The sequence below is a fragment of the Ursus arctos genome, unplaced genomic scaffold (assembly GCF_023065955.2).
Source record: "Ursus arctos isolate Adak ecotype North America unplaced genomic scaffold, UrsArc2.0 scaffold_27, whole genome shotgun sequence".
Lineage (NCBI taxonomy): Eukaryota > Metazoa > Chordata > Mammalia > Carnivora > Ursidae > Ursus > Ursus arctos.
Genome location: NW_026622952.1, coordinates 897,396 through 923,746, shown reverse-complemented (window position 1 = coordinate 923,746; position 26,351 = coordinate 897,396). Strand labels below are relative to the sequence as shown.

At 41.9% G+C, this 26,351-nt stretch overlaps 1 protein-coding gene across 4 annotated transcripts in view; it reads left to right on the top strand.

The window, feature by feature from the left end:
• PSD3 (pleckstrin and Sec7 domain containing 3) overlaps positions 1–26,351 on the top strand; it is a 702,408-nt gene that overhangs the window by 74,877 nt on the left and 601,180 nt on the right. For 2 of the 4 annotated variants that reach the window (XM_048226255.2, XM_057303407.1), the window contains 2 exons: positions 20,702–20,811; positions 21,439–21,528. The exons of the other annotated variants lie outside the window; for them this stretch is intronic. The gene's annotated coding sequence lies outside the window, so the exon portion shown is untranslated. Of the gene's footprint in view, positions 1–20,701; positions 20,812–21,438; positions 21,529–26,351 lie in introns of those variants that run through there. 4 annotated transcript variants of the gene reach the window in all.

Genomic DNA, 26,351 nt, shown 5'->3' with positions numbered 1-26,351 from the left:
AATACGCACAGGGAGAAGGTAAGTTCGTGGTTGCTAGTAGATGGGTGGATGGGAGAACAGTGAGTACCTGCTAACAGGTATGGAGGTTCTTTTTGGAGTCATTAAATTGTTCTAGAATTATTAGTGGTGACAGTTGCACAACATTGTGGGTATACTGAAAACCACTGGAGGTACTAAAAAACCACTTTAAAATGGTGAATTTCATGTTATATGGATTATATCTCAAATAAATATTGCAAAACAATTGGTGTCTTCCAGAAATTATTATCTGGAGCTTTAGAGACAACTTTGTGATCCAGAAAATAAGCAGACGGATAAAGGAGATTACTGTGGATTTCTGCTGAGGAGGAATTTGTGGAGAATCCTTACTGCCAGATTGAATGATCCTCTCAGATAAGCAGAGTTGGGCTTAGTTCTCAGGTCACTGTACTCTCAGGGTAACTGCTGTCATGTGCAAAGTGTGAAAATGCGGTTTTCAAGTGAGTGAACACAGGGCCACAAGAAATTAAAGATAGGTCAGTTTAAGGTCTGCTGACAAATGCCCTTAGCCCGAGGTAGGGCAGAACTTTCATATGTTCTTGTAAAACTCAGGTAGAAATGAAACTAACGACTAGAAATAAGGAAATAAAAACAAAACTAAAAATACCACTATAATTATAAAAGCACGTGGGTTTCATACATCATGGGAAAATAATCTATTTATGAGTTGAATGCTTTTTCTCTGGTCACCTATGGAGTTTAGGAAAGACGATCCAATCAAACCAGCATTTGTATGAATTCATTCCCCCAAAAAAGAACACAAAAGAACAAGATTTGAGTTTAATGGCAAAAGACAATTTTTTTAAAAAAAGTGAGCCAATTAAAAGCTCGTTACCCAGAAATACATATGATGGTGTACGTCTTGGGAAGTAATGATCTGACAAACTTTTCTTGAAGCTACTCCCTGATCTACAGCTGGAGTAAGAACAATGAGAGAGAGGAGAAGCAGTGCAAGTCAGGCTCCAAGGGGTTGTGGAGGCAAACGGGCCCTAAGACAGAGGAACTTTGAGGAAAAGAATTCAAGGGTGGTTCTCAACTTCGCAGGTAATGGGACACAGCCTGCTATAGACGGAGCAGTCTCCAAGTGTCAGCTTCCTTAGGAGACCTGGGATTGTTGAGGGCCCCTGATTGGTAGGTAGACTTGTCTGGATTTTCAAGTTAAGACTAAGATGACCCAGGCAGGCAAGGGGGACGAAGAGGTCCCAAATGGACTAGCGTGTAGACATTCTGTGTAATGCTCAAGTTTGAAAGATCCGTTATATCGTGTGTGTTATGTAGGCTGACAATACTAGAGTTCTTAATTTATACTAGAGCAATACTACTCAGAAGGAAACAAATAGTAATTTGACAGATATTTGACTATAATCACTGCATATGTAAGCTATATATAGAGTTACATATTTAACTCACTCCCAAAGAGAGAGAAATGGAAGGATTTTTTTTAAGACGAGAAAAGGATGCATCCTTTTGATTAGTTTTCTCATGTTCTGTCATTGTGCAAAATGAAATTCAGGTCCGAAGGGCAGTAAGCAGTCACAAATATGCAACATCCATCTGGAGTGGTACATGAGTAGTCACTAAGGAAACGATTCCAAAAAGGAAACCATAAATGCCTTCACCAAAGCCAGATGACTAGAAGTGTTGTTAAAGAAACAGTGTGGGATTTTTCTTAACTTCCTGGTGAAGGTAAATCAGATCTAATTATATTTTAGTTGCTAATTCCTACCCAAATCGCTGAAATCTTTCACGAAAATGAATTAAACTGATAATTCTTAATAGGAAGTTTGAGAACAATCAAGCTCTCTCCATGTTGTGTGGTTTCTTAATTTATAATCGTAACAGGAGTACAACATCTTCACACATTACTCTCTTCTCCTACCTCGTGGGATTCTTTTTTTCTGTAGTTGCACTAAATAGGTCCTATAGATCCTTTTTCTGTTTTGGTAAGTTTAGAGAAGGCAAATTTGATTTCTTCAATTTCATGTAGGCTTGCAAACTCAGACTGACCCACATCATAAAGAGACAGCATGCGCCTTACCACAGCCTAACTGAAACGTATCTGGCAGCCATTACATCATCGGCTAAATTACATTCGAGTTTGGGCAGGATTCTGTGAATGAGGGAGCACAGGAGGGAGAAATAACTTTTGAGTAAGTGAGAGTCAGAAGAAAAATCGAGTAGGTGGAGAGCTCTGTTACTTGCCTTGCCTTCTGAGCCGTGGTATCCCCCCAGGGAGTCTCATAGGCCCTTATCCGAAATTCGCGGGGTCAGATGTGTTTCAAAATTCCGAATGTTTCGGACGTCATGAAGGCAATCTCTTTTGGATATGTTGCATATGCCATGACACCCCCAGGGTGGCTGGGGCAGCAGCTCATCAAACATATCGGCGTGTCTGCAATTTAATGTATGAACATGACTACAAATAAAAAAATGACTGAAAACAGCCTCTTGTCAGTTCAGCTCAGGTTTTACTTTCAAATGAATTCTGAAAAATCTTTTGGTTTTCAGAGATGATTTTGGAATCGTGGATAAAAGTTTGTGAACTTGTAATGAAATTAAAGAGATTGAACTCTTTGTCCTGGTTGTAGGTGGAAAATCCTCCCGGGTGTCTTTTTTTACCCCTTGTGTCCCCCTGACCCTTCAGAATAGAACTTGAGCAAAAGAGCAGCACCGCAGGCCCCGGTGGACCCTTGCTCCCGCAGCTCAGTGTGTCTTGGGAGAGAAGTTGGGCACTCAGTCAGATACAGAGTTCCTTGTTAGTTATACCCCCAACTGGAGGGTTCTGTAATTGCTGGATTTGAAATCAGCATGTGAGTTTCCAAATAATTATCTTGGGAATCTCTCACTCTCTCATTCACCGTTACCTAAATTTTGTGTATCATTTATCTCAGCAGTCCAGGATTATCTGATGATAAAAAAATGTTTACTTTCCCAGTGAATTTAAAAACATAAGGGATCCCTTCCTAGTCTCCTTCTGGTTCCTCTCTCTCCCCACTGAGCCCTCAGCCCCCAACCCAAGTTAAATGGGATTAAAAGTATGAGCAAATTCTGAAAAACCTTATTCTAATAACTAGCACAAGCATAACAACTATAGTCAGTGCGAATCTCTTTGGCTGTGAACCAGTTTTCATGTTTGAACTGGCAGGACTGTCAGTTTAGGAACTGAAAATGCCATTTGCTTGGTCTTCAGACCTACTCAAGGAAGGGAGGTTCTTAACTGGAAAGACTAAGGGCTGTGTCACAGAAACATAAAGTGAGCCCTACTTGTCGCTTGAATTTTCTAGTAGCTGCATTTGAAAAGAAACAAGTGAAATTAATTTTAATAATATATTTTATGTAAGCTCATATATCTAAAACATTAACTTTCTATTATGTAATCAATATGAAAATTAATGATAAAATATTTTACATTTTTTTCAACCAAGTCTTTGAAATCTTGTGTATATTTTATACTTAAAGAACATTTCAATTTGCACTACCCACGTTTCAAGTGCTCAAGAGCCACATGCTATTGGCCACCATTTGGACAGTAAAAAGAATGTAAAAGTTAGAAAGTGGAGCTGGCAACCAATCCTTCAAAAGTTTGTGATTCTTCAGGGAAAAGAATGGCTCCTACACTGACTTTTCTTTCACATTAATTCTACTATATACTATAAGGAAAAACAAAGATCATTAACTAGTGAAAATAATGAAATACTCGGGATTCATGCTAAGAATTGTACGTCATTACTTCGCTAAGGAGAAGTCACAGTTTGAATCCAAAATTGGGTTAACAGTACAATCAGAAAGGTGTTGCCCACTGATCTTTTTGCAAATTTGCCAAACAGGCATCTCTACTGACTTTAACCTTGAACTTCTGCTGGTAGCAACTTAAACTGCTCTAAGGAAAACATGAACATGGTAAATGCTAACAAGTGAATGTTGAAATGATTTAAAAATAAAATTCAAGCATGTTTAGGCAGTTAGACTCCTTCCCTTCTGGACTAGGGAATTTAGATCTTACCATGTTACTGCACAGTAACGAGCTGCAGCTAGATTTTCACAACTACAAAATGAGAATAATATCGAGTGTTTATTATAGGCATTGTTCCCAGGGTATTACATGTGTTGATTTGCTTAATCCTCCAACTAATCGTATACAGAAGACACTGTATTTTATTCCCACATGAAGGATGAAGAAACTGAGACCAAAAAGGTAGTTTATCCAAGATCACACAGCCAAGAAGAAATGAAATAGTATTCAAACTCATGTTAGTCATCATTATTTCATTATTCTGTAACCTATTAGATTTCTAAGACGAGGTGACATAAAATGAAACCTGATTATCTTAAACAGAAATCACACTATAAGTGCAATATGTTAATATTAAAAAATATCTATTAGTGAAAATACTTTTGTTACAGGAAATCATATTTGGTGTGGTTTTGTTTTTTAAATGTGTATTTTTATGTCCCTCTTTTAATACAAATGTTAGCATAATATGTAGAGGGTTATGAGTTTCGCTTTTTTTAAAACTTAATAACAGCCTTGAGATCTTTTCACCTGAGCATTGATATAGTATTGAGTAGTATTTCTTTCTTTTTTACTCCCAAATTTGCTTTATTTTATCATTTTATTTTATTTTTTTTCTTCATGACAAGTATACTCTTTAATCCCTATTTCTTATTTCCCCCAATCTCCCCACCCACCTCCCCTCTGGTAACCATCAGTTTGTTCTCTAGGGTTAAGAGTCTGTTTCTTGGTTTGTCTCTCTCCCTTTCTCTTTCCTTTCTTCATTTGTTTTGTTTCTTAAATTCCACGTATGAATGAGATCACACAATATTTGTCTTTCTCTGACTGACTTATTTCGTTTAGCGTTATACTCTCTAGCTCTGTCCATGTTGTTTTATGTTTAAGTTATATGTAGTTTGTCTCATGTTGTACAAAAACAGCTGAAATTTAAACTCATTTATTCACTTCATTCAAATATCATCTATTAGTGAGATTTTCCCTGATCATTTAAAGTAAAATAACAATAAACTTTTCCAGCCCTTGACAATCTCAATCTTCCTTAATTATAAATTTATACATATAATTCATTATTGTAAATATATAAATTATAAATTTATGTATAAATTCATTATTCTAAATTTACTTTTGTGTTTGTGCTCTGTCCTTAATAATGTAAGCTCCATACAGGCTAGATTTTTTTTCTGTTTTGTTCACTCTTATATCCCGAGTACCTGACAACAATGTTGGGATCTTAGGAAACCCTCAATAAATATTTATTAATTGAATAAACAATTGACTTTTTAATATGTATTCACTTGCTGATGCTGAAACAACACATATAGCAATGGCGTACATAGACTTTGGAACAAAATAGACTTGGATTAGAATCACAGCTGCCATTTACTATTTGTAAAATATTTTAAAAATAATAAATACTTGGATCTTGTAAGGTTATTGGGAAGATTAAATAGGATACTTCTTTCTAAAAGTAGCGTAGAGGCTGGCACAAGGCTATGCTCCATGAATGTCGTGGTGGTTAAATTGTTATTACTCATCCACTCATTAAACAAACACAGTGCCCAGCACTGTGCCAGGTGCTGAAGGAGTTTGAGTTAAAGCAGACATCTCTTTTGAGATAAATCATAGCTTTTAATACACTGCTGGACTCATAAGAAGTAAAGGAGGCTTTAATGCTTCCATACGCCACAAGCTCCAGCCCACAACCCCCACCTCCCAACCATAAAGTGAGCTGAAAGCAGAGTCAGAAGCTGGGAGCAGGAAGCAAACGAGAAGTGTAGTGTTTTCCTGAGAACAAAGGCTACAAACTGTACTGCCATCAGGAGCTCAGGTCTCAGGCCGGTACCAGGCGGATAAACCTGCCAGTCCGACATTAGAGAGGCCTAAAATAGTACCTGTGTCAGTAGTAGCAAAAACAGGCAGAAATTCTCTCTGAAGAAGTTTGCATGATTTCCATGATTTAAGATCATGCAAACATGAGCTCAGAAAGATCATCAAAGCACACATGTAACAAGTCACCATGTTGCAGAAAAAGGAAATACACAGGTTTAGACCCCCAAGAATTTCACATGTTTAAATTATTATATAAACAATACATAATAAGAAATAAAGGATAGGATTATAAATTTGATGAAGAAACAACATGACAGGTAGATTTACAAAAGAATCTAATAGAGCTCTTTAAATCGAAAAATATAATCGTTGAAATTAAAAATTCAATGGAGGGGTGAAACAGGAGATGAATAGCAGCTGCCCAGGGAATCTCTGAGGTCATACATGGAAACTACGAGAAAGAGACAGAGGCTTGTGGAGGAGGGAGTGAGAAGCCTGCCATAGGTATAACCAGAGTCCCAGAAGTAGACAAAGGAAAATATGGAGGAGAGGTGATGATTGAAGAGAAAAATGGGCTTCTGATGAGAGAAGACTCACCAAACATGATACATAAAAATGGAACTACACTTAGATAAATCATAGTGAAACTGCAAAATATCCAAGCAAGGAGATCTTATAAGTAGCCAAAGAGAAAATGCAAGTCACCCACAAAGGTATGACAATTAACTTCTAGCAGACTTCTGAACACACCATAAAAGCAGCCAGAAACTGTGGAATAATGTCGCGAATAGTTGAATGAAAATTTAGAAAAGCTGTTCACAAAATAAGTCTGAAATAACAACAATTTTAGACCATCAAGCCTGGAAGAGTTGCCACCAGCAGATCTTTACTAAAGACACTTCTACAGAATCCACTTCGAAATAGAGAACAGTGATTCCAGAAGAAAGGTCTGAGACACAGGAAGGAATGGTAAGCAGATAGATTAGAAAACATGCAGTTTATGATAAAAGTTATGTCTAATTGTGAAATAAAGCATTCCAAAGCCCTTGCATTTTTTTAATGTTTTTGTATTATATTATGTTAGTCACCATACAGTACATCCCTGGTTTCTGATGTAAAGTTTGATGATTCATTAGTTGTGTATAACACCCAGTGCACCATGCAATACGTGCCCTCCTTACTACCCATCACCAGCCTATCCCATTCCCCCACCCCCTCCCCTCTGAAGCGCTGTTTGTTTCTCAGAGTCCATAGTCTCTCATGTTTCATTCCCCCTTCTGATTACCCCCCCTTTCTTTATCCCTTTCTTCCCCTACCGATCTTCCTAGTTCTTATGTTCCATAGATGAGAGAAATCATATGATAATTGTCTTTCTCTGCTTGACTTATTTCACTTAGCATTATCTCCTCCAGTGCCGTCCATGTTGCAGCAAATGTTGAGAATTCGTTCTTTCTGATAGCTGAGTAATATTCCATTGTATATATCAAAGCCCTTGCATTTTGGGGAGAACATGAAGATAATGGGTTACAATTCGGCTTTGTTTACTCCAGAAAGATCACTGAAAAAAACTGTAATACAGTATTTTAGTTTCCTAACCAGAAGCAAAAAGATGAGGAAAATAAGTGAACAGAAGTCATGTTAAATTTTTTTTAAAGGCAAAGCAGAGGGGGAAAAGAGGTGTATAAAACATAAGACAAACAAAAATAATGAAATAAGTCTAAATATATCAATAATCACAATAATCAATAATCACAAGAACATAAATGTTATCATCTTACAAGTTAGAAACAAAGTAAATCAAAGAGACAAAAAAATTCCAGCTATAAACTATTTATGATATGCCTAAACACAAAAGCAACAAAAAGTTGAAGTAAAAGAATAGAAAATGATATAACAGATAAATACTAATTTAAAGCAACATTATATTACATAACTTTTTGAATAAAATGAAAACAAAAACCGTCCAAAATCTTAACCACAATTATTTTTCATTTTTGTAAACTCCTTTTTTTGTCCAAAACTTCCATATTTGGATATTACCATATTTGTGATACACATTTAATTTCAATTCAGCTTTTTTCTTTTTAAAATCATAGTATAATATAATTTCCCAAGTTTTTAGGTCGTTTGTATAAAATCTATTTTGAGGGCAATTGTGGACAAATATGTTTGACCTTTTAATAATTCAATTATATTTTCTGCACGACCTTTCTAGTAATGAATTTTATAAGCTTATTACCAACTGTGTGAAGTAAAAACTCATTTTATTTGTCCTAAAATCTTAGAATTTCAGAATCTCTTTATCCTCTGAATACTTCTCAGTTTGGGGACTGCCCATGTTCATTTTACGCATGCGACAGATCTTACAGATTTTGAACATAAGCCTACTCGGTCTTTGAGGCTGAAGCACTGCCCTTCTTCGCACATCCTCACCGAGCACCGGCCATCTTGTGAATCATTTTACTTGACTCTTCTGTCTTTCTGCAGAGGGCAGGAGGCTGCTCAGTTGGTTAGGAATTGGAGTGGAGGATACAGCACCTTTGTACAAAGTCTCAGGATGCAGTACAAGACTGAAATAGAGGTGCTCAGAGATACCAACAAGAGATGATAACAGCAACAAACGTTATTCATACAGGACTTTCTACATGCCAGGCACTGTTTAATCATATTCCATACCGTAGTCTTTCTGATGAGTCCAGGAAGGGCTCAAATACCTGTCTTATTCTTCTCTTTCTCCTCCTCCCTTCTTTGTTTCCAAATAAATTAGAGACACGTGAGTAGGCATTCAGGCCTCTTGCCTGTTTGCAGAAGCTGTAGACTTGGTATCAATGCTTCCATTCATCTGCCTCTCTCCTGGGTCAAGAGGGCACAATGACAGCATGGATTATGAAACAAAGAGGTGTGAACTTGGGGGCAGGAGGCCAAAAAAGAAAAAAAAATCCAAATAAACAAACCATAGAGGTCAATGCTAATGAGCAGAGAACCAGCTTACAACTAAGACTTTCTTTCCAAGCCTTTAAGGAACTAAATAAAATTAGATTATGTTTCAATGACTGGCATGAGAGCAAGGCTGAATAGTAATAATACAGTAGTGCAGTACATAGAAATTTCTTATGTACATAAGTATGGCTTTACGCAAAGTAATGAACCAGATGAACTTCTCTGTTACCTCTGACACAAACCTTGGTTTTCTCCTGGGAGTTGGAAAAACGTCAATGTGTCAGCAATTCATCTATTTCTGCCTGTTGGTTCATCACGCAGAAATTAAATGAGGTGCATAATGGGAATTTAGATGTCAACATTCTGTTGAATTCTAGAAAGATGTACTCAAATGTTTAGTTTGCATTATAACAAATTTGTGTCATTCTGAGTTTGTTAAATTTGGATTATGGAAAATTGAAGATTTGCATAAATCTAAATTCTACTAAGGATCCTGTGTTAATACATTCTTCACATTATTTTTCCAAAGAATAACTTTGATCTGTTCAATCCAATCTTTAAAGTCTTCATTATATATTTTGGAAAGTAATGTTTCCTTCAACTCAAATATTCAGCCATTAAATTTATCTTTTGAACAGGTCCTAAAATATTTAGTAGTTTTATCTGCCAGGGTAGTCATTTGACAGGAACATTACCATGATGTATTAAAAAACAAAACAAAGCAAAATAAAACAGCAAAAAAAGGTTCGTGCTGCCAACCATTTGATTGGTCTGTGCTAAAGTCACCCACAGGCCCTCACTGGGTCCTCCTGACAAATGGCACCGATCTGCGAATAGAGGCTGGTCAGGACCAGAGCTCTGAGCTCAGCCACGGAGCTGAGCACGTCTAGGTGGGCTCTCCTGGGCCCTGCCCAGCTGATAACAACAAGAATTATAATTACTACTTAAACGAAGCGAGTTTTAATATTGTGCAACACAGAATGAAATATCAGCTTATGTAAAGCAGCCTGTAACATATGCTGCATATCGGTTTATTTGGGTGATAGCTTACCCCGAAACTGGCTCCTTTGAAAGCTAATGGACCCGCTACTCTTAGTTATCGTCCCTGTGGATACCAATCTCATCTAAGCCCTCATCACCCAGACGGAGGCCACTGTAACTCTTTGCCCATTTTCTTGCCTCAGCCTCATTCCACTTAGACTGCTCTCCACAGTCAAGCTAATCGTCCTATAAGAAAGCTCTTGTCGTGTCCTAGCACGACTGAACAAGCTAGAACCATGCACAACTGCTCCTCCATCTGGCTTTACAGTCTTCCCTGTCTGCCTTCTTTCCTTCCTCCCTTCTTTGTTTCCTCCCTCCTTCTTTCTTCTTTCCTTTTGACCGGTGACAATGGGCATCTAGAAGAGTGCATGTATCAGTAGATTTCACAGGACTGACCAGCAACCCGGAAATTCCTCCTTGCTCCTTCCCAGGCTCCATCCACATGACCTAAAGGTAGCCAGTATCCCACATTCTAAGAGCAGGAGTTAATTTAGTCAGTCTTTACTTCTATTAACCTCCTACATACAGGACTCAGGGAAAGGCTCTAACTCGGGGTGTAGGAGGATGCCTTGGCCCCCCCAGACCTTGTAACCTATGGCAGCAAGTCTAATTTGAGTTCCTACATGGATGGATCTGAATGGCCTGAGATGTTACCTGCCTTCATCAGAATTTGCTCAGGAGCTGCCAGCAGGAGGTGTCCAGGTGACAGCTAGTGAGAGTTCGGTAGGGAGAGACCGACAAAGGGGGCATTTGCTGATGACGTTCTGAAGTGAATATAGGCATTTCGCCTCCCCCCCATTTTCTCCATCTCTTGCTCCTTAGTCATCTCCTCTGCTTCCTACTCAGTTGCTTTTCAATCAACAAAGCCACAAAAGGCACCTGCAACCTATGGCGTTCGATCATAGAGTCCCCGGCTAATACCCAGGACCTCTTGCATCTCAAGTGGAATGCCTCCAGGATGGGGGAGCCTTTGATGCTGCCCTGACCTACAGAACATTCTCCCTGTCTTCCAGGAGCAAAGACATGAAAATATTTTTTATCTGTGTTTCTTTTTAACAGCAACTCAACAAATGCTATTTGTTGTTGCCTTATTGTGAAGTTGAGATTTTCTTAAGCATATCTATAACAGAAAAATAAACCTAACATAAAAATAGTATATTAAATATTGAAGAAAAGTCAGTGGGTATTACTCATAATCCCAACCTAACTCTACAACTAGTTTAATTTTGTCTCTCAGATCCTGTCCACATTCATAATTTGTACACTGTTGCTTTTGTGCTCATATCAGGAGACTACCTTTAAGTAGCCTTTGTTTATGCAAACAAAAGGAGGAAGTTTTATGGAGTCCCCTATAAAATGATTTTGATACAGAATCACAAAGTCCTGCCTTTCTTTTCTGATATGCCCTAATTCTTCCCATTCAGGGGAGCTGTGGAGCTTAGCTAAAACACACGGCAGCCGTGCCAGGACAGAGGAGCCGGATTCTGGCTCCGCTCTGTCATCGCTGGTTAGGTAAGCACACAGATGTCATTGTAACTTTGTTATGCCTCAGAATGTTCAGGAGTTAAGTACAGAGGCTGAGACCTATCCCACCTACCTCGCAGGACGTTTTATTAACTCAAGAAAACCGAGTACCTACTACACATGCTTGGTGTCCTGCTAGGGACTGCGGAAAGCAGCAGAGCCACCAAGTACAGCTACCGGGGCAGTGGACCTGTGAAGGCTCTGGTACAGAAGTGGCAATGGTCCCACTCAGGAGGGTATGTGATCAGACCTCGGTCTCGGCTCTGGTTCTTGCCTTGCCTGCTCTATTCCCCTCTAATACTCTCTGAGAGCAGGCTGCCAAGATCCCCAGGATGGTCGCAGGGATGTGACCTCTCTGGATCCCCCCTTGCCCCTTTGTCCCAGCTCCTCAGCTCCCTCCCCAGTTTCCACCACATCTTCCTTAGCCCTCCTTCACCAAAGCCTCATTCTCTGCTTTTTCCAAGGCAGGGGCTTGGTGGTTCATCAAACTGGAACCCTGACCCTGTGCAACACAAAGCTTATTTCCCTTCCTGGAAGGGAAGAGTGGGGGCCTCGGAAACCCAGGGGCCTTTCTTTAATATATAACACCTTCCCTCAAGAATGCACAGAAAAAAGGTTTTCTGCTGAGGAGGGAAAAAATAGTTTTAAGACATTCCATTTCAAATTCCATATCCCATTCCACTTAAATGAATTCAGAAGCAAGAGCAGTTGTTTCTGATTGGAAATGTCTTGTAGGCTTTTGCAGAGAGTGTGGCATTTGTGTCAAGCAATAAAGACAGTTGGGGACTTAAATAGGGCACCTCACATGAAGGAACACTGGGGGCAGAGTTCAGAGGTGGGGGGATCCGGAGTGTGTTTGGAGAGCTGCAAGGATCCAGAGGCAGACAGGGACAGCTGTGTGGGGTACCCAAGGAGAACAGCTGCCTGTGATGACAAGGGCAGGACTGTGGCACCAGGCTACCAGAGCCAAATCTGCTTCCTCTAAGAGGCCAGTAGGCTCATTGCTTTGTGCACACCCCCCCTCTCCACTTCATCGCTCCAGAGGTCCTAGCGTCCCCAGCATCCATCACCACGCTCTCACCGCACCTTCTCCATGTGTGCCCTGACCTGATCCAGTCCACCTTCAGTTCCCTTCTGAAACGTCTCCATATCACCACCTCTCTTTCAAAATATGGAGGTTCCCTGAAGACGCCTTTCCCATGGCCCCCAAAGGCTGTCTTTTCTCCCACATTCCATGTAACCAGGACCCCAGAGTTAAGGTAGATATCTTCCTCGCTTCCCTGGGCTCACCTCCAGACCATGTTTTCCTGCAAAGCCTTGCCCTTTGACATTCATGTGACTTGGACACACTACCTCCCTCGTCTCTGTCACCTCCTGGTCACACTTCTTCATTCGATGGTTCCCAGGCTTCCTCTCCACTCCAAATTCTGTCCCTCTTTGTAATTGCAGCATTCCCAAGAAAGGCTGTTTTAATTCTCTGGCATCTCAGTTGCTTCACCTCTTTGTCTTACATGATCTTTCCTTCCCTCTACTTCAGTTACCTCCTCTGATCGTTGCACCCTGGACAATTTGCACCACCTCTGAAATCTTGAATGCCAACATTAAGCTCCCAGACCATCCATATCCTTCTAGTTTAATTATTCATGTTTCCTACTAGAAAAGTCCTTTAATCTCACCATGGCTTCCACTTCATTGATCCTCCCACTTTCTCACTATCCAACAATATCCTCCTCATAAATGCCTCCCTTCCTGCCTACGTTGATTTCCATACTCCACCATTCTAATCATTTTTTACAAAAGCCATAAATTCACTTCCCTTGCATTGCTTCATGGATGTGTTATGGGCAAGGATCCCCAGTAGCAGCATAAGGAATGAATTAAATTAGAAGGAAATTGAAGGCAAAACTGTTGGGAAGATAAAGTGATTCCACAGATATATATCTATTCTGTGAAAATGTAAATAGACTATATAAACATATGGTTGTACTAAGCTACATTTAGTAATTTTATTCTTCATTAAGAATTAATAATACTTGACTCGAACAAATAGTTCAGCCTTGGGTTTGTCATGTTCAAATTATCATGGTCTTTGAGTAAATTTCTTAGATTATCTCAATATATTTATGCCCACAAGCTATAAAACATTTATGGTTTGTGGTTTGGGGGCTAATCAGGCCTGAAAGTATCTTTCTACAGTAATTGGAAAAAGCCTCCCATACTCAGCTGGCTATTTTTAAACAGAAACAACCTCTCACTCTTTCCAAATCAGATTGCCTTAAACTTGGAGAGCAAGTGCTCTTATTCAGGACATGTGTGTAGCAGCTCTGAAGTTCTCAAGCCCGTTTCCTTCAAGTATCTGGATTGAAATGGTGCCTGGAAAAAGTGATTACAGTGACAATGAGTTTGAAAACTTCAAAAATGGTCATACACATTTTAAAGATGTATTTAAAAGCAAATAAACAAAAACTAACTCTACCCAAATACCTGTGAAAAGAAGGAGGTCGAACTCTACTCTAAATACCAAAAGAAATGAACAAAGAAAGGTGTCGAACTGAATCGAAGCCAAGAGACCTTTAGCAAAGGGCTATAAATGGCTATTTTATTCATTGTTGTTTCAAAAATCCAAAAATTCTAAGTGAAGCCGGCACACTGATGTGTCTGGTTCTGTGGTGGTAACGCCTTCACTGATCTGGTCATGAAAGCACTTTGCTGCCTACTGATTGGAAAAGGAGGTACGTCTCAAGCACCTCGCTGGGACATCCTCAACATAGTGGTGACCCAGAGAAAATGATGGAAAAAAGGGGAAAAAAAGATGGAGCTCCTATGAAAGGCATCTGAAAAAAATTAGTTTTAGTTTTAATTGTTAGGACAGAAAGCGTTATATTGATCCCTGGGTAGTTCTAGGACTAGAATGGTTTATCCTAAAGAAAGTGCTGTGAAAAGAAGGGGAAACTTAAAATAGTTATAGAAAAAAAACAAACTTGACAGATTACTACCAGCAGATATTCACAATGTGACTAGGTAATTTTATGCCACCATAAAAAATGTATTAATGACGTGCATCTGTCATATACTTGGACCTCTGGGGAGGCATCTGAAAGGCAGCATGGCGGGTGGAAAGGGCCCTCACCGGGGCATCAGGAGATGGGTTTGTTTGCCACATCTCTGACTCTTACCACCACTGACTTTGAAGAGTTAGCTTCCCTTCTCTGACAATTCTTTCCTCCTCTTAGACTAAAATGTCGGCACCCACCTCAGGCAGGAGAAATGACATCTCAGAGACTAACCAGGACAGAGTCCACGGGTGTAGATGTGTTAAAGAGTGGAGTAGAAAGCCAGCCTCCAGCTTGGACCTCATCCTTTCTGCAGAGCGGGAAGTGACTTTATCCACTGGGGGAAGAGGCAGGGGCCCACATGAAGAGGAAGTTTGGAGGAGTGTCTTGGTGAGCAGAAGGAGCTGGCAAACCACAGGAACACTTACAAGCACCGATACGCAGCGGACCCGGCACATGGCTCCCTGCAGTGGCAGCATTTTCCAATGTGTGCAGCTAGAAGATGAACCCTTGAGCAGTGGGAGTTGGAGAGCGAGTAGGGGGCAGGAAGAGGTGCTGCAGTCAAATCTGAAGAAATATTGCAGAGTGCATTCCCTTAGTGAGGATTCATGGTGTATATTAGCATATTGAAGGCTCTGGGGAGACTTACAGTAAAGAAACAGGATCAAATCTTTAATCCTGAACGCACTTGACTATAGAAACTTTTAAAAAATAGTTGTTTGCAATGGTTACCGGAGGGGAGGTGGGGGGAGGATGGGGGACATAGGGGATGAGAATGAAAGGGTACACTTAACATGATGGAAAAATAAAAGAAAATGAAAAAAAATGCTGGAAAAAATATGTTTGTTAAAATTTCACTGAACACAATAGCTAAAACACTGTTCTAGGGTATAAAATGCGAGCTTGCTACCAAGGTACGGACCAAGGTATACACCTCAACCCTGAAGGATCGAGCTCCTGCCACTGCCTGTCGCAAACCTAATGTTTAGAGCTACTAAGCCAAACCACCTGGGGCGCATCTCTGCCCACCCCATCCCCCCAGTCTGCACCCCAGACTGCCCTGCAAACTGCATGCCCATGGTTTCCTTATGTGTGTTTTGCTCACTGAAAACACAAATGCTCTCCCACCCTTCAGACTGGCTAGTTCCTATTCATCTTTTAAGATCTGTGTAAGAATTATCCAGGAGGGAGGTGCCTGGATGGCTCAGTCAGTTAAGCGGCTGCCTTCGCTCAGGGCAATTAGGATCGGAGCCCCCTCCCCGCCTCCTGCTCAGCAGGGAGTCTGCTTCTCTCTCTCTTTCCCCCTGCCCCTCCCCACCACTTGTTCTGTCTCTCAAATAAATAAATAAAATCTTTAAAAAAAATACAAAGAATTACCCAGGAGGCCATGCTTGTCAGGGATGTTTTATAACTTTAAGTGGAGTCATACATTCAGAAAAATAACTCACTTGTGCATAGCAATATCCATTCTATAAACTACTTTCTTACATGTTATCTCATTCAGTCCTTGCTTCTCTTTTACAAGGGAGCCATTATTATCATCGTTTTATACGTGAGAAAACGAGGGTCAGCAAGCCCTGGCGACTTGCCCGAGTTTACCCCATCAGGAAGTGGCAGAACTGGGCCTTCTCGCTTCAAAGCCAAGGCCTGTCCAGACAGTGGGTATGTGAGCCATTGGGAATAGACTCCAAGCATTTAAAGAGCTTCTTGTAGAAAAAATCATCTGCTTCTCCCTCCTGTCTCTTTCTCAGTGTGTCTCTTTCTCTACCATCGTCACTGCCAGCATCACAGCGTCTGCCTCTCGGATGGGCCCCCAGTGACTGAGGACAGACAGTCTAGGTGGAATAAAACTCGTTTGTACCCTGTGCACACGTCTCTTCTCACAGCTGCTGCTGTTCCCAATTTTCTGCTTGGCTGGATTTTTTAAAGAGTGTTAACTGTGTTTTTCCTATTGCCAAATGCAAAACAAACAGAAAGCACAGTCACGTGTGTGTACACATGCTGGTATATTTCTTTCCGAAGCAAATATTTGTAATAACAAGGAGCTGGAAAGGATGAAACTTGCCTCTAAAAAAATTTTTTTACGTCATTTTCCATATTTTAAAAGTAGAAAGTGACTAAAGGAAAATTCTCCAACTATAGTTGGAAACACGGAACCCAATAAAACCCTATGCTGTTGTCGGACTTTACCTTCACCAGCTGCACCCCATGCCCTTGACTTGTGTGGAGTTCACTGGGAAGAGTGGGTGCAGGTGAGACTCTCCCTGGCCTGCCTATGGCCCAGTCTCTCCTCCTGCTGCCCCGCTCGCATCTCCAGGAGCTGCTGAACCTGGACAGTGTACGAAGCAGCCTCAGAAAAGCACTTGCACCGAGATATTGGCGGTATGATGGGTTTGCTCCCCTTGAGTAACTGGAATTTTAAAAGAGAATCCGCCCTCCCCCAGGGGATGACTGACCCAGAGAAACTGATCTGCAAGGGTAGAACTTTTGGATCTATGTCACTCTGTGAACATCTCGTTGGGGCCAAGTAGGCCTTCCTGGCCTCCTTCGAGTTGCACCCTACGGGAGGGCATTTTCTTTTCCCACTTCTGAGGCCATGCTGACTACCCGGGCGAAAGAAGTCGTGCTAAGTTGAAAAGGAGGCCCTAACACGTATGTGTGTGAAATGCAATGAACAACCATTTTCTGTCATTGAAACAGCTGCACAGACCTAATGAAAAGCATTCTATTTCAAACAGTTATTCTTTTAAGTATTGCTTTCTGCCCTTTACCCTTAACTCTTCTTTTACTCCTTTCAAGATAAATAGGCCTTTTTTCCCCCTGCTTTAGAAGATTTCCTTCTGAAAGGCACAGACTGTGTGAGAAGCACATCCATTCATATCCAGCCGAGGTAGTCGCTGCTGCCTGGTCTGCCAGGCAAAGGGGAACCGGATCCATTGCACTGTCTGTCTGCATCTACCCACAGGGCATGGCCACGTGCCCACCAGCCTCAGTGCCCCATACTGGCTCTGTTCTTCTCCCAGCAGAAAGGACACGCTGTGTCTCCCAGGCAGCATTTCTGTTTGCTTCCTGACGGGAACACGGCTTGAGGGCTGCAGAGAATGACTCGGACGCCTGGCAGACCACACTGGTTACTGTGGCTACTGCTTGGTCCACGCACCCTCAGAGCCTCTGTTTGCTTATCTAAACCCCAAGGTGCCAGTGTGTGCTGTGGGAACTCGTGCAATGTGGCCTGTGAAGGGCCTGGCGCACTCATGCCCAGCGCAGTGTGCACGACTAGCTCTCACCAGACCCCCAAGAAGGGTTTGCTGGGCTGAAGCACGGAATTGAGCACGCTAACAAACTGTCTTTCACAGACTCAAAGTCATTCCTCCTCAAAAGCCTTAAAAGACTCCCTTAACTTTATTTTCGAGGCCTTCTGTGATCTAAACGTCCCCCATTTCCCATTGTAAACCATGTTTGCATGCACGCCATCACTTTGAGCCACTTATCATATGCCCTAAACTTGTTACATCATGCCCCATTTCTGTGTTTTTCCTCTAGTTTCCTCCAGCCTTGAATGTATGACTTCCTAATCTTTACCTATCGTAATGCTGACCAAGGCCACCTGAGGTGGCCTTCCTTCCATGAGACCTCCCTGACTGCTCTGTCAGAAAAATCTCTCTACTTGTACCTCTCTTCAGTGTTTATCCCATTCTATCTTGTATTAAAGCTGTGTTTTTCTGTCTTCCCCATTAGATTACAAGCTGATTAAAGGCAAGAACTTGTCCACATATACACTGTTTCTTCATTTAACAAGTATTTATGGTGCTAAGCTCTGTGCTGGGGACTAGGTGTGGGGTGAAGAACAAAGTCACGTGGTACCTCCCCTAGTCCTGTGGGAAACAGACTTCAAATAATTAAGCAAATCAGTAACTCTGGGATGACACATCGTGATATGTGCTATGAGACCTATTGCAGAGACGCATCGTATGCAAGTACATATTTTCCGAACTGCCCTCTCTTCCTACTCTCATCTCACCTTCATCTTCAAAAGTCAAAGTTCATGGTGCTCCTTACCTGGCAGTTCACGCCCATTCTAATCTCCTTATCAAATGGGTGCTGGACCACACCCTACATTCTCTTCCAAACACATTCTCTTTTTATTCAGTATGGGAATTTTTCAAATCTTTAAGGTCTGGTTCCTTTTTCCTTAATAATTCCATCTTTAATTCACTTCTCTCCTCTCATATTTTACTGTAAGAACTCAGAAGAAACCAAGTCACTTCTTCAACACTTTGCTTAGAAGTGTCCTCCACAAAGCATCTGACTTCATGGGGCACCTGGGAGGCTCGGTCGGTTAAGCATCGGCCTGGCGCTCAGGTCATGATTCCGGGATCCTGGGATCAAGCCCGGCATCTGGCTCCCTGCTCAGCAGGGAGCCTGCTTCTCCCTCTCCTCCCCACTCGCACTCTCTCTTGCTATCACGGTCTGTCTCTCTCTAAATAAATAAATAAATAATCTTAAAAGCATCCAACTTCAGCCCTGGAAGTTCTACCTGCCACAAAACACTAGTACGCAAACACAGTTCAGCGGCATTCCTCACCATGTTAGAACAGGGATGGCCTTTTCTCCACTGTCCAACAAGTTCCTCGCCTCCATCACAGACCTCATCGGAATGGCCTCTGTTGTCCGCATTTCTATCAACATTCTGTACATGATGATTTATGTATTTTCTAAGATGGAAAACTTCTTTACAGCTCTCCTTTCCTTTCTGAGCTCCTACCACAATTGTTTACAGACGTTCCTGTATGATAATTTCAGCTTTGTCCAGCAAGCAACTAAACCTCCTCCTGCCTCTACCTGTAACCCGGCCACCAAGCTGCCGCCACCTTCTTAGGGGTTTGCTGTAGTGGCACCCCATTACGTGGTATGAATTTTTGTCTTAGTCAATTCAAGCTGCTTTCACAAAATACCACAAACTGGTGGCTTATCAACAATAGAAACTTATTTCTCACCGTTCTGGGAAATCCAAGATCAAGGTGCCGGCCAATTCAGCGTCTGACGAGGGCCTTCTTCCCCATTGCACAATGCCGACTTCTTGGTGTGAACTCACAGGACAGAAGGAACAGCCCTCTGGCCTCTTCTTTTAAGGAAATGATCCCCACCAAAACGTCTCCACCCTCATGACCTGACTACCTCCCAAAGGCTCTACCTCCAAATAGCACTGGGATTAGGTTTAAACCTAATAAATCCTGGGGGGACACTAACATTCAGTCCGCAATATTGACTCTCCACAGTGTCCTCTCTTCTGAGCCCTGTAGCACTGTGGCCTCACTGCATCTAAGGACGTTTTCTTACTTGTATCTGGGTTCAGAGTTTTCCGTGTAGGCAGCACCCCCACTGGATCGAAGCTGCTTCTGGGCACTGACTAGTGCATACTTACCTCTGCAGTCCCTGCCACACAGGAGACGCTCAACAATACTTGTTGAAATGGTGAATGTGTGTCCCTTGGTGGCAATGACATACATGCCACTGATGTTAGAAACCTCAACTGACATAGACCAGAGGAGCATAGAGGAAGGCAGGGAAAAACAAAACAAGACAAAATCAGAGAGGGAGACAAACCTCTTGTAAGAGACTCTTAACCATGGGAGACAAACTGAGGGTTGCTGGAGGGGAAGGGGTTGAGGGGCTGGGGTCAGTGGGTGATGGGCATTAAGGAGGGCATCTGACGGGGCGCCTGGGTGGCTCAGTCATTAAGCATCTGCCTTCAGCTCAGGGCGTGATCCCGGGGTCCTGGAATCGAGCCCCACATCAGGATCCTCTGCTGGGAGCCTGCTTCTTCCTCTCCCACTCCCCCTGCTTGTGTTCCCTCTCTCGCTGGCTGTCTCTCTGTCAAATAAATAAATAAAAATCTTTAAAAAAAAAAAAAGGAGGGCATGTGACATAATGAGCACTAGGTGTTATATGCAACTGATGAATCACTGACCTCTACCTCTGAAACTAATAATATATGTTAATTAATTGAATTTAAATAAAACAAAATTAAAATAAAACCTCAATTGTTTAATCAATTTGTCTTATCTTAAAAGAAAGCATCAAAATTCAAATTCTCCTCTATAGTCCTAACATGGTAATTATTCAGTAACACTCTGAGTTAGGGCAGATATTTTTATATTTCACATATAGATGCTGAGTCTGTGCTCCTGGTGAGGTGTGGGGCTAGACCTGCAATCTGGTCAGAGCTCTTTTCTTTTTCTCATTCTTCTCCAAAACAAAGCCTAGGCCTGTCTCCAGTGACCATCATTCCTTTGACCTGAAGCCCCTGTCAAGAATCATAGCAGAAGCCCAGAAATCCTAAAAACAAAACAGGGAATCCATTTTGGATAAGTAAGTATCCCCAAATATTATCTAGCCTTATTATATTCTCGACTTCTCCCTTCCTGTTACTTAAGGGATGACATCATGCCTTTCTTGGGAGAGAAATTGTGTTTAACACTGATGCAGGTGACTGCTTTGGTTCTGGATCATATTTTTGCCCTTGCTGGAGTCAGGGAATAGAGCAAAAGATCAAACTCCCAAGGACTGAAGATCACTGTTTTCCTGTGAGACCTTTATGCAAGGGCATTATTACTGCAGGGTAGCGAGCGGATACTCAATCAGTACGTGCTTAGTAATTGTTTTTATTATTAAGACCCGATAAAACCTCCTTCGCTTCTATTTAAACAGTGCCTCATTGGGCAAGTTGGTATGCCTCACACACAGCTTTCCAAACCCACTGCTGAATTAGTCATAATTTGATAGTGTTTCAAGTGAAACTATTGTCTGGTATATCTCAAAAATTACCAATGTGTGGTTCTGATCTGAGTATACAACTGAGCCAGATGTTTTACTTAGGGCAGAATGGTTGCAACACTAAAATATTTTGGATTTTTGAGACTGAGTCAGGAGTTAGCAAAAAGACAATTTCCAAACTTTTTGAAAACTTCTTTCTTTCTTTTCTCTCTTTCACCACAGGGAACAACACGTGGCTGGCGTTAGAATAGAAGTTGTTGGCAGAGCGTGCTAGGAAGGGAAGGACTCCTGACGGCCGGAGTGTCTGGCAAGGTGTCAGAAACTGATGGAATCTGTACAGGGCCCCAGAAGGCAGTAGCGTTTGCATAGGTGGGGGAGACAGAGAAGGGAAGGGGCTCAAGCAAGGGTCTAAGTGAAAGTTTTGCATGGGGAACACACTTGCATGAGGGGGATCCCATGGAAGAGCAGTGGGAGAAAAGTCTGGAAAGAGAGGGAAGGTACAGGCAAACCAGTGGTTAAGATTATCTTTATGTTGGAGACCACAGACCATGGGCATGGCTGACTTGGGGTCTTAGAAGACCGAGGTAGCAGCAGCTAGTAAACTCCATTGAACTGGGATGGAGTGAGCACTGAAGGAACTTGGAGTGGGCTGGAATGAGGACAGGGATGCACTGAGAGGCACTTGGCCCCTGTTTGGAGTTAGGACAAAAGGGCTTGAATGCTGGCTTTACCTCTTGTTAATGACCTTGGGCAAGGTGCTTCATGTCTCTGGGCCTCAGTTTCTTCATCCTGTGGCCTCTTGAGGACTAAACTGGGTAGCAAGTGGGAAGTCCTTGGCACATGGTGACACTAGAAGAAATTGCAGCCATTATGAGTTCAATAGAAATGAGTCATTTCCTCTAATTAGTTATAAAAGGTTCACTTAGATGTAATCCCTATTCATCTAATCAAGCTTTTTTGAAGGCTGCTTTTGGCAAACGCACTAACACTGTGAGGAGAACTTCGCTGAAGAATGATCTGGAACAATTAGAGATTAAGTGAAGGAGGTATAGCCTCTGGCTCTGACCTGGGTCTTAGAACACAAATAACTCAGACCTTACTCCTCACACCACAAACTGTCCCTATCCCACCCCACCTCACCCCTTCTGTAAGGTGGAGCTCCCTACCTGGCTGCAAAGACCCCCACCTTTGACTGTCCAGCGCTTTCACAGTGGAAAAGGCTTCAGAAACCATGAACTAAAAGACAGCCAGCTGGGCACGACACAGAGCTGAGCATTTAAATTCCTCATGGGTATCGCTCTGGTCTGTTCAAGAACTTTTTCCATTTACTTCAAAAACAGTCAGCCTATGGGATCAAATGCCGGGGTAGGCACGTATCAACCTGAAACGCAAGTCACTCAAAACGCACCCATCTATGGGGGGGGGGGGCGTCAATGTGGCAGGCAGTTACAGGAAATGGAAATGGGAAAACTCCATCTGGTTCTTCCAAAAATAATCATCGCAAGGGGAAATATCCGACATGATGTCGACTCCTGAAGAAATGAGCTGAGCTTGCTTATTGGGGAGAGGCAGGAAATGGTCACAGGCGAGTGAGTTTGAAGAAAGTAAGAGGTGGAGGAGTTGAGGGGACCATATGCCCTTGGTACTTGAAAAGGATGTGAGAAAAGTTTTCTTTTCTTTCTTTTAACCTCTCCAAATCGCAGGTGTTTATCTATAAAATAGAAGATAAAGTTGGTCCCTGAATAGAGGCATTTGGAAGCAGTGTGGCATCATGGAAAGCATGTAGACTTTGGCGCCTGAAAGACCCGAGTCTGCATCCACTTAATTGCTATGTCACTTTGGGAAAATAGTTTAACTTCTGCACACTTAGTGTCTGCTTTGAGACAGACTCTAATATTTACCTTGTTGTGAGGATTAATGTCGGCATTAACATGTTCACTATTAAGCAAATCTCCTTATTTAAGCCACAACTGTGAGGGGAGGTGTATTTCTAACCAGTAGATAGACTATCCTAAAGAATCTTGAAGCCTTAGTTGAAATGGCATGAATAGGAATGTTCAGTGCGTACTATTGGCGTTGCTCCGACTCTCCTAGGTCATATCTTTCAGTTCAGTCCATGTCCCTGCCCTAACATACTCTCTCTGGCCTCTTCTTGCCTCCTTAGCTATTCAGGTTTCATTTCTGCCAAACTCTTCCTCAGTCCCATGCCCCACCCTTACCTCTGCCCTATTTCTCATTCTTTCTTGACTCAAGAATGCATTTTCCATGGTGCACTGGGTGTTATACGCAAGTAATGAATCATGGAACTTTACATCAAAAACTAGGGATGTACTGTATGGTGACTAACATAATAAAAAATATTATTAAAAAAATAAATAAAATAAAATTGATGATTCATAAAAAAAAAAAAGGAATGCATTTTCCAAACACATATAGCAGGAGAGGCTATACCTCCTATAGCCTTCTTTCCTTCCTATCAGGCTATGGATGACCAACAGGTCACCAACTGGACACAGTGACTCCAGAAGTTTCCCAGTTTAATTAACAAGGGCGGACCACTGTGGATGCCACCTTCTGAGAGAATGACTGACTGCAGAGAGGCAGGTTGTGACTCTTTGACTTTAACTCTGAATAGAATATTTCCGGGAATCCTTGGGATTCCCTGGAACTTGCACCTCTAACACTTGTTCTCTGGAATCACCACTCCTGGGAGAAAACCTTATCTTCAACTCAGACAACAGATTCTTGATTTTACCATTTTTGTACAATCTTGAATCATTTTAAGCTCTTAAAAACACCAGGGAAACAATTTTAGAGAGGCTCCCTCATCAGCAAACATAACACTTATGTGGTGAGTAGGTCTTTCCCAGGAATCCAGGCTTTGGAGATGGGAAGCACAGACATGCTGAACGAGCTGCAGCGTTGATGGGGCCTACCCAGCCTAGTGAGGGGAAGAGCCAGACCTGGATGCAAATCTCAAATCCCTGTCCTCCCAAAACACATTGCTCTAAGCAAGTGACTTCATTTTCCTTATTCTCCCTTTTCTGCATTTCTTTTCTTTTCTTTTGTTTTACTTATTTATTTGAGAGAGAGAGAGAAAAAAAAAAAAGCCTGAGTGGGGGGAGCAGCATAGGGAAAGGGACAGGCAGACTCCCCACTGAGCAGGGAGCCCAATGTGGGGCTCTATCCTAGGACCCTGGGATCATGACCTGAGCCAAAGGCAGACACTTAACCGACTGAACCATCCAGGTGCCCCTCTTTTCTGCATTTCTAAAAGGGGGATCCTGCTGCCTACTTCCTAAGGTTGTCATAAGATTTAAGTGAGACAAGCAAATACTCTGATATCCCTCCTCAATGCCCACTCCCCACACCACCCTTGTTAAGATTCTAGAATGTTCTTTTCCTCTCTAAATGTAATGAGAAGAAATCACTAGTAGAAATAGAGCATAATTTAAATTATCTGTTGTTTGCGATCACACCTTATGAATCTTGAAGGTCAATGGTGGTGGGAGTCAACCTAGAATCCTTTCAGACAAAGAAATCTTGAGTCTTCAGAGAAATCAGAGACAATGATTTAGAGTTATTATTGATATTATAACAAAACCCATGCTGACTTAAAGACCTAATATATATGAATTTTGTGTTTACAAAGTATTCTTACATAGATTATCCCATTTGACCTTCGAGATAATTCTGTAAGGCAGGAAAGGCAGAAATTTATTTTGCTCAGGTAAATGCACTGAAGTTCAGAAATTTACTGTGAGTCATAGCTAATAAATGATCACATCAGAACTCAAGCACATGTGTCCAGACCCCAATTCACAGCTGACTCCTCCCTCATCCCAATTAATTCCTTAGCTCTTAGGTGCTTCATCACATGAGAAGCATGAAAATATGCGTGTGATTGCCCACCATGGATTAAATATATACATTTCATGCCACAGCTCAACCTTTCCATTGGGTCAACCAGTTTTCTCTAGGCCTTAATAGTATGTGGGTATAAATTCTAAGAGTTCCTAACATTTATTGAGAAACCATTATGTGCCAGCTACTAAGCTAAGTAAGCCCTTTATATACACTTCCACCTAATCCTCTCAGCAACCCTATAAATTAGATATTGTTACCTCATCTTAAACTAATTATCAGAGAGGTTAAGTAACTTGCTGAAGGTCACACAGCCACACAGTGGATTCAGAGAAATGTCTGTCTGGCATCAAAGCATGTGCTCTCAATCACAGTGCTATTTACATCATAGCAGAAACCTGTGTCTCTCTGGCACCTGCCTCAACTTCTCATACAGAACTTCAGCCTCCCTTTAAGGTGCCCCCCAAATACTTAAGAGGGTCCTAAGGAGATGTCTTACGTGTGTCCTCCAAGTAAGTCCTGTCAGCCCTTCTGCCGACTCTTTAGTGGCATCTACCATTTCTTTACTCTTCTCCTATTCCAAACCCGCACAACCTAGAAACGAAATATTTGGCCGTAGTCACTTCTGGGGTAGGCTTACAAATAAAAAGTTAGACAAGAGAAGTGTCGTGAACACACTACCACTACCACCATAGTTCTTTTGTACCTCGTTTTATTTGGAGGTTGGAGTTGAAGTGAGACCTCTCATCTCCTCACTCTTCAAAGCCCTGGCCTATCTGCAGCTGTGGGAAAGAGGCAGCTGGTAATCCTCTCACTCCCTGAGCCGCACACTCCGCACCTGCAGGACCAAGGTGGTGCCACGTCCTCACGGGACTGTGTTCTGCCTTGAGTCACAGAAGGTGTGCAAAGCACCTGCTGTAATGCTCACCACCGTAGAGGCTAAAACAAAACGATGGTTTCTTCTCAGCCACGTTCCTGTTCTGTACAAACACAGAGCTCCTGGCCTTCTTAGCGGTTGATCAGTTAACAAACTAGCATTTGTTGAGTGATTAGTGTCCAAACAAGTAATTTTAGGGGACAGTGGGCAAATTACATAAGAGGACCGGACACAGGACTTTTGTTGAAAAACAGCGTGATCAGATCAACATATCATTATTTCAGTGGACGGGTCTAAGACTTCGCCACAGTTTCCTCTGTAATGGTGTTTGTTGTAGACGGTTACAGTGGCCCATGCCTACATGAGACAGCACTGGCACAGTTCTCAGGAGATG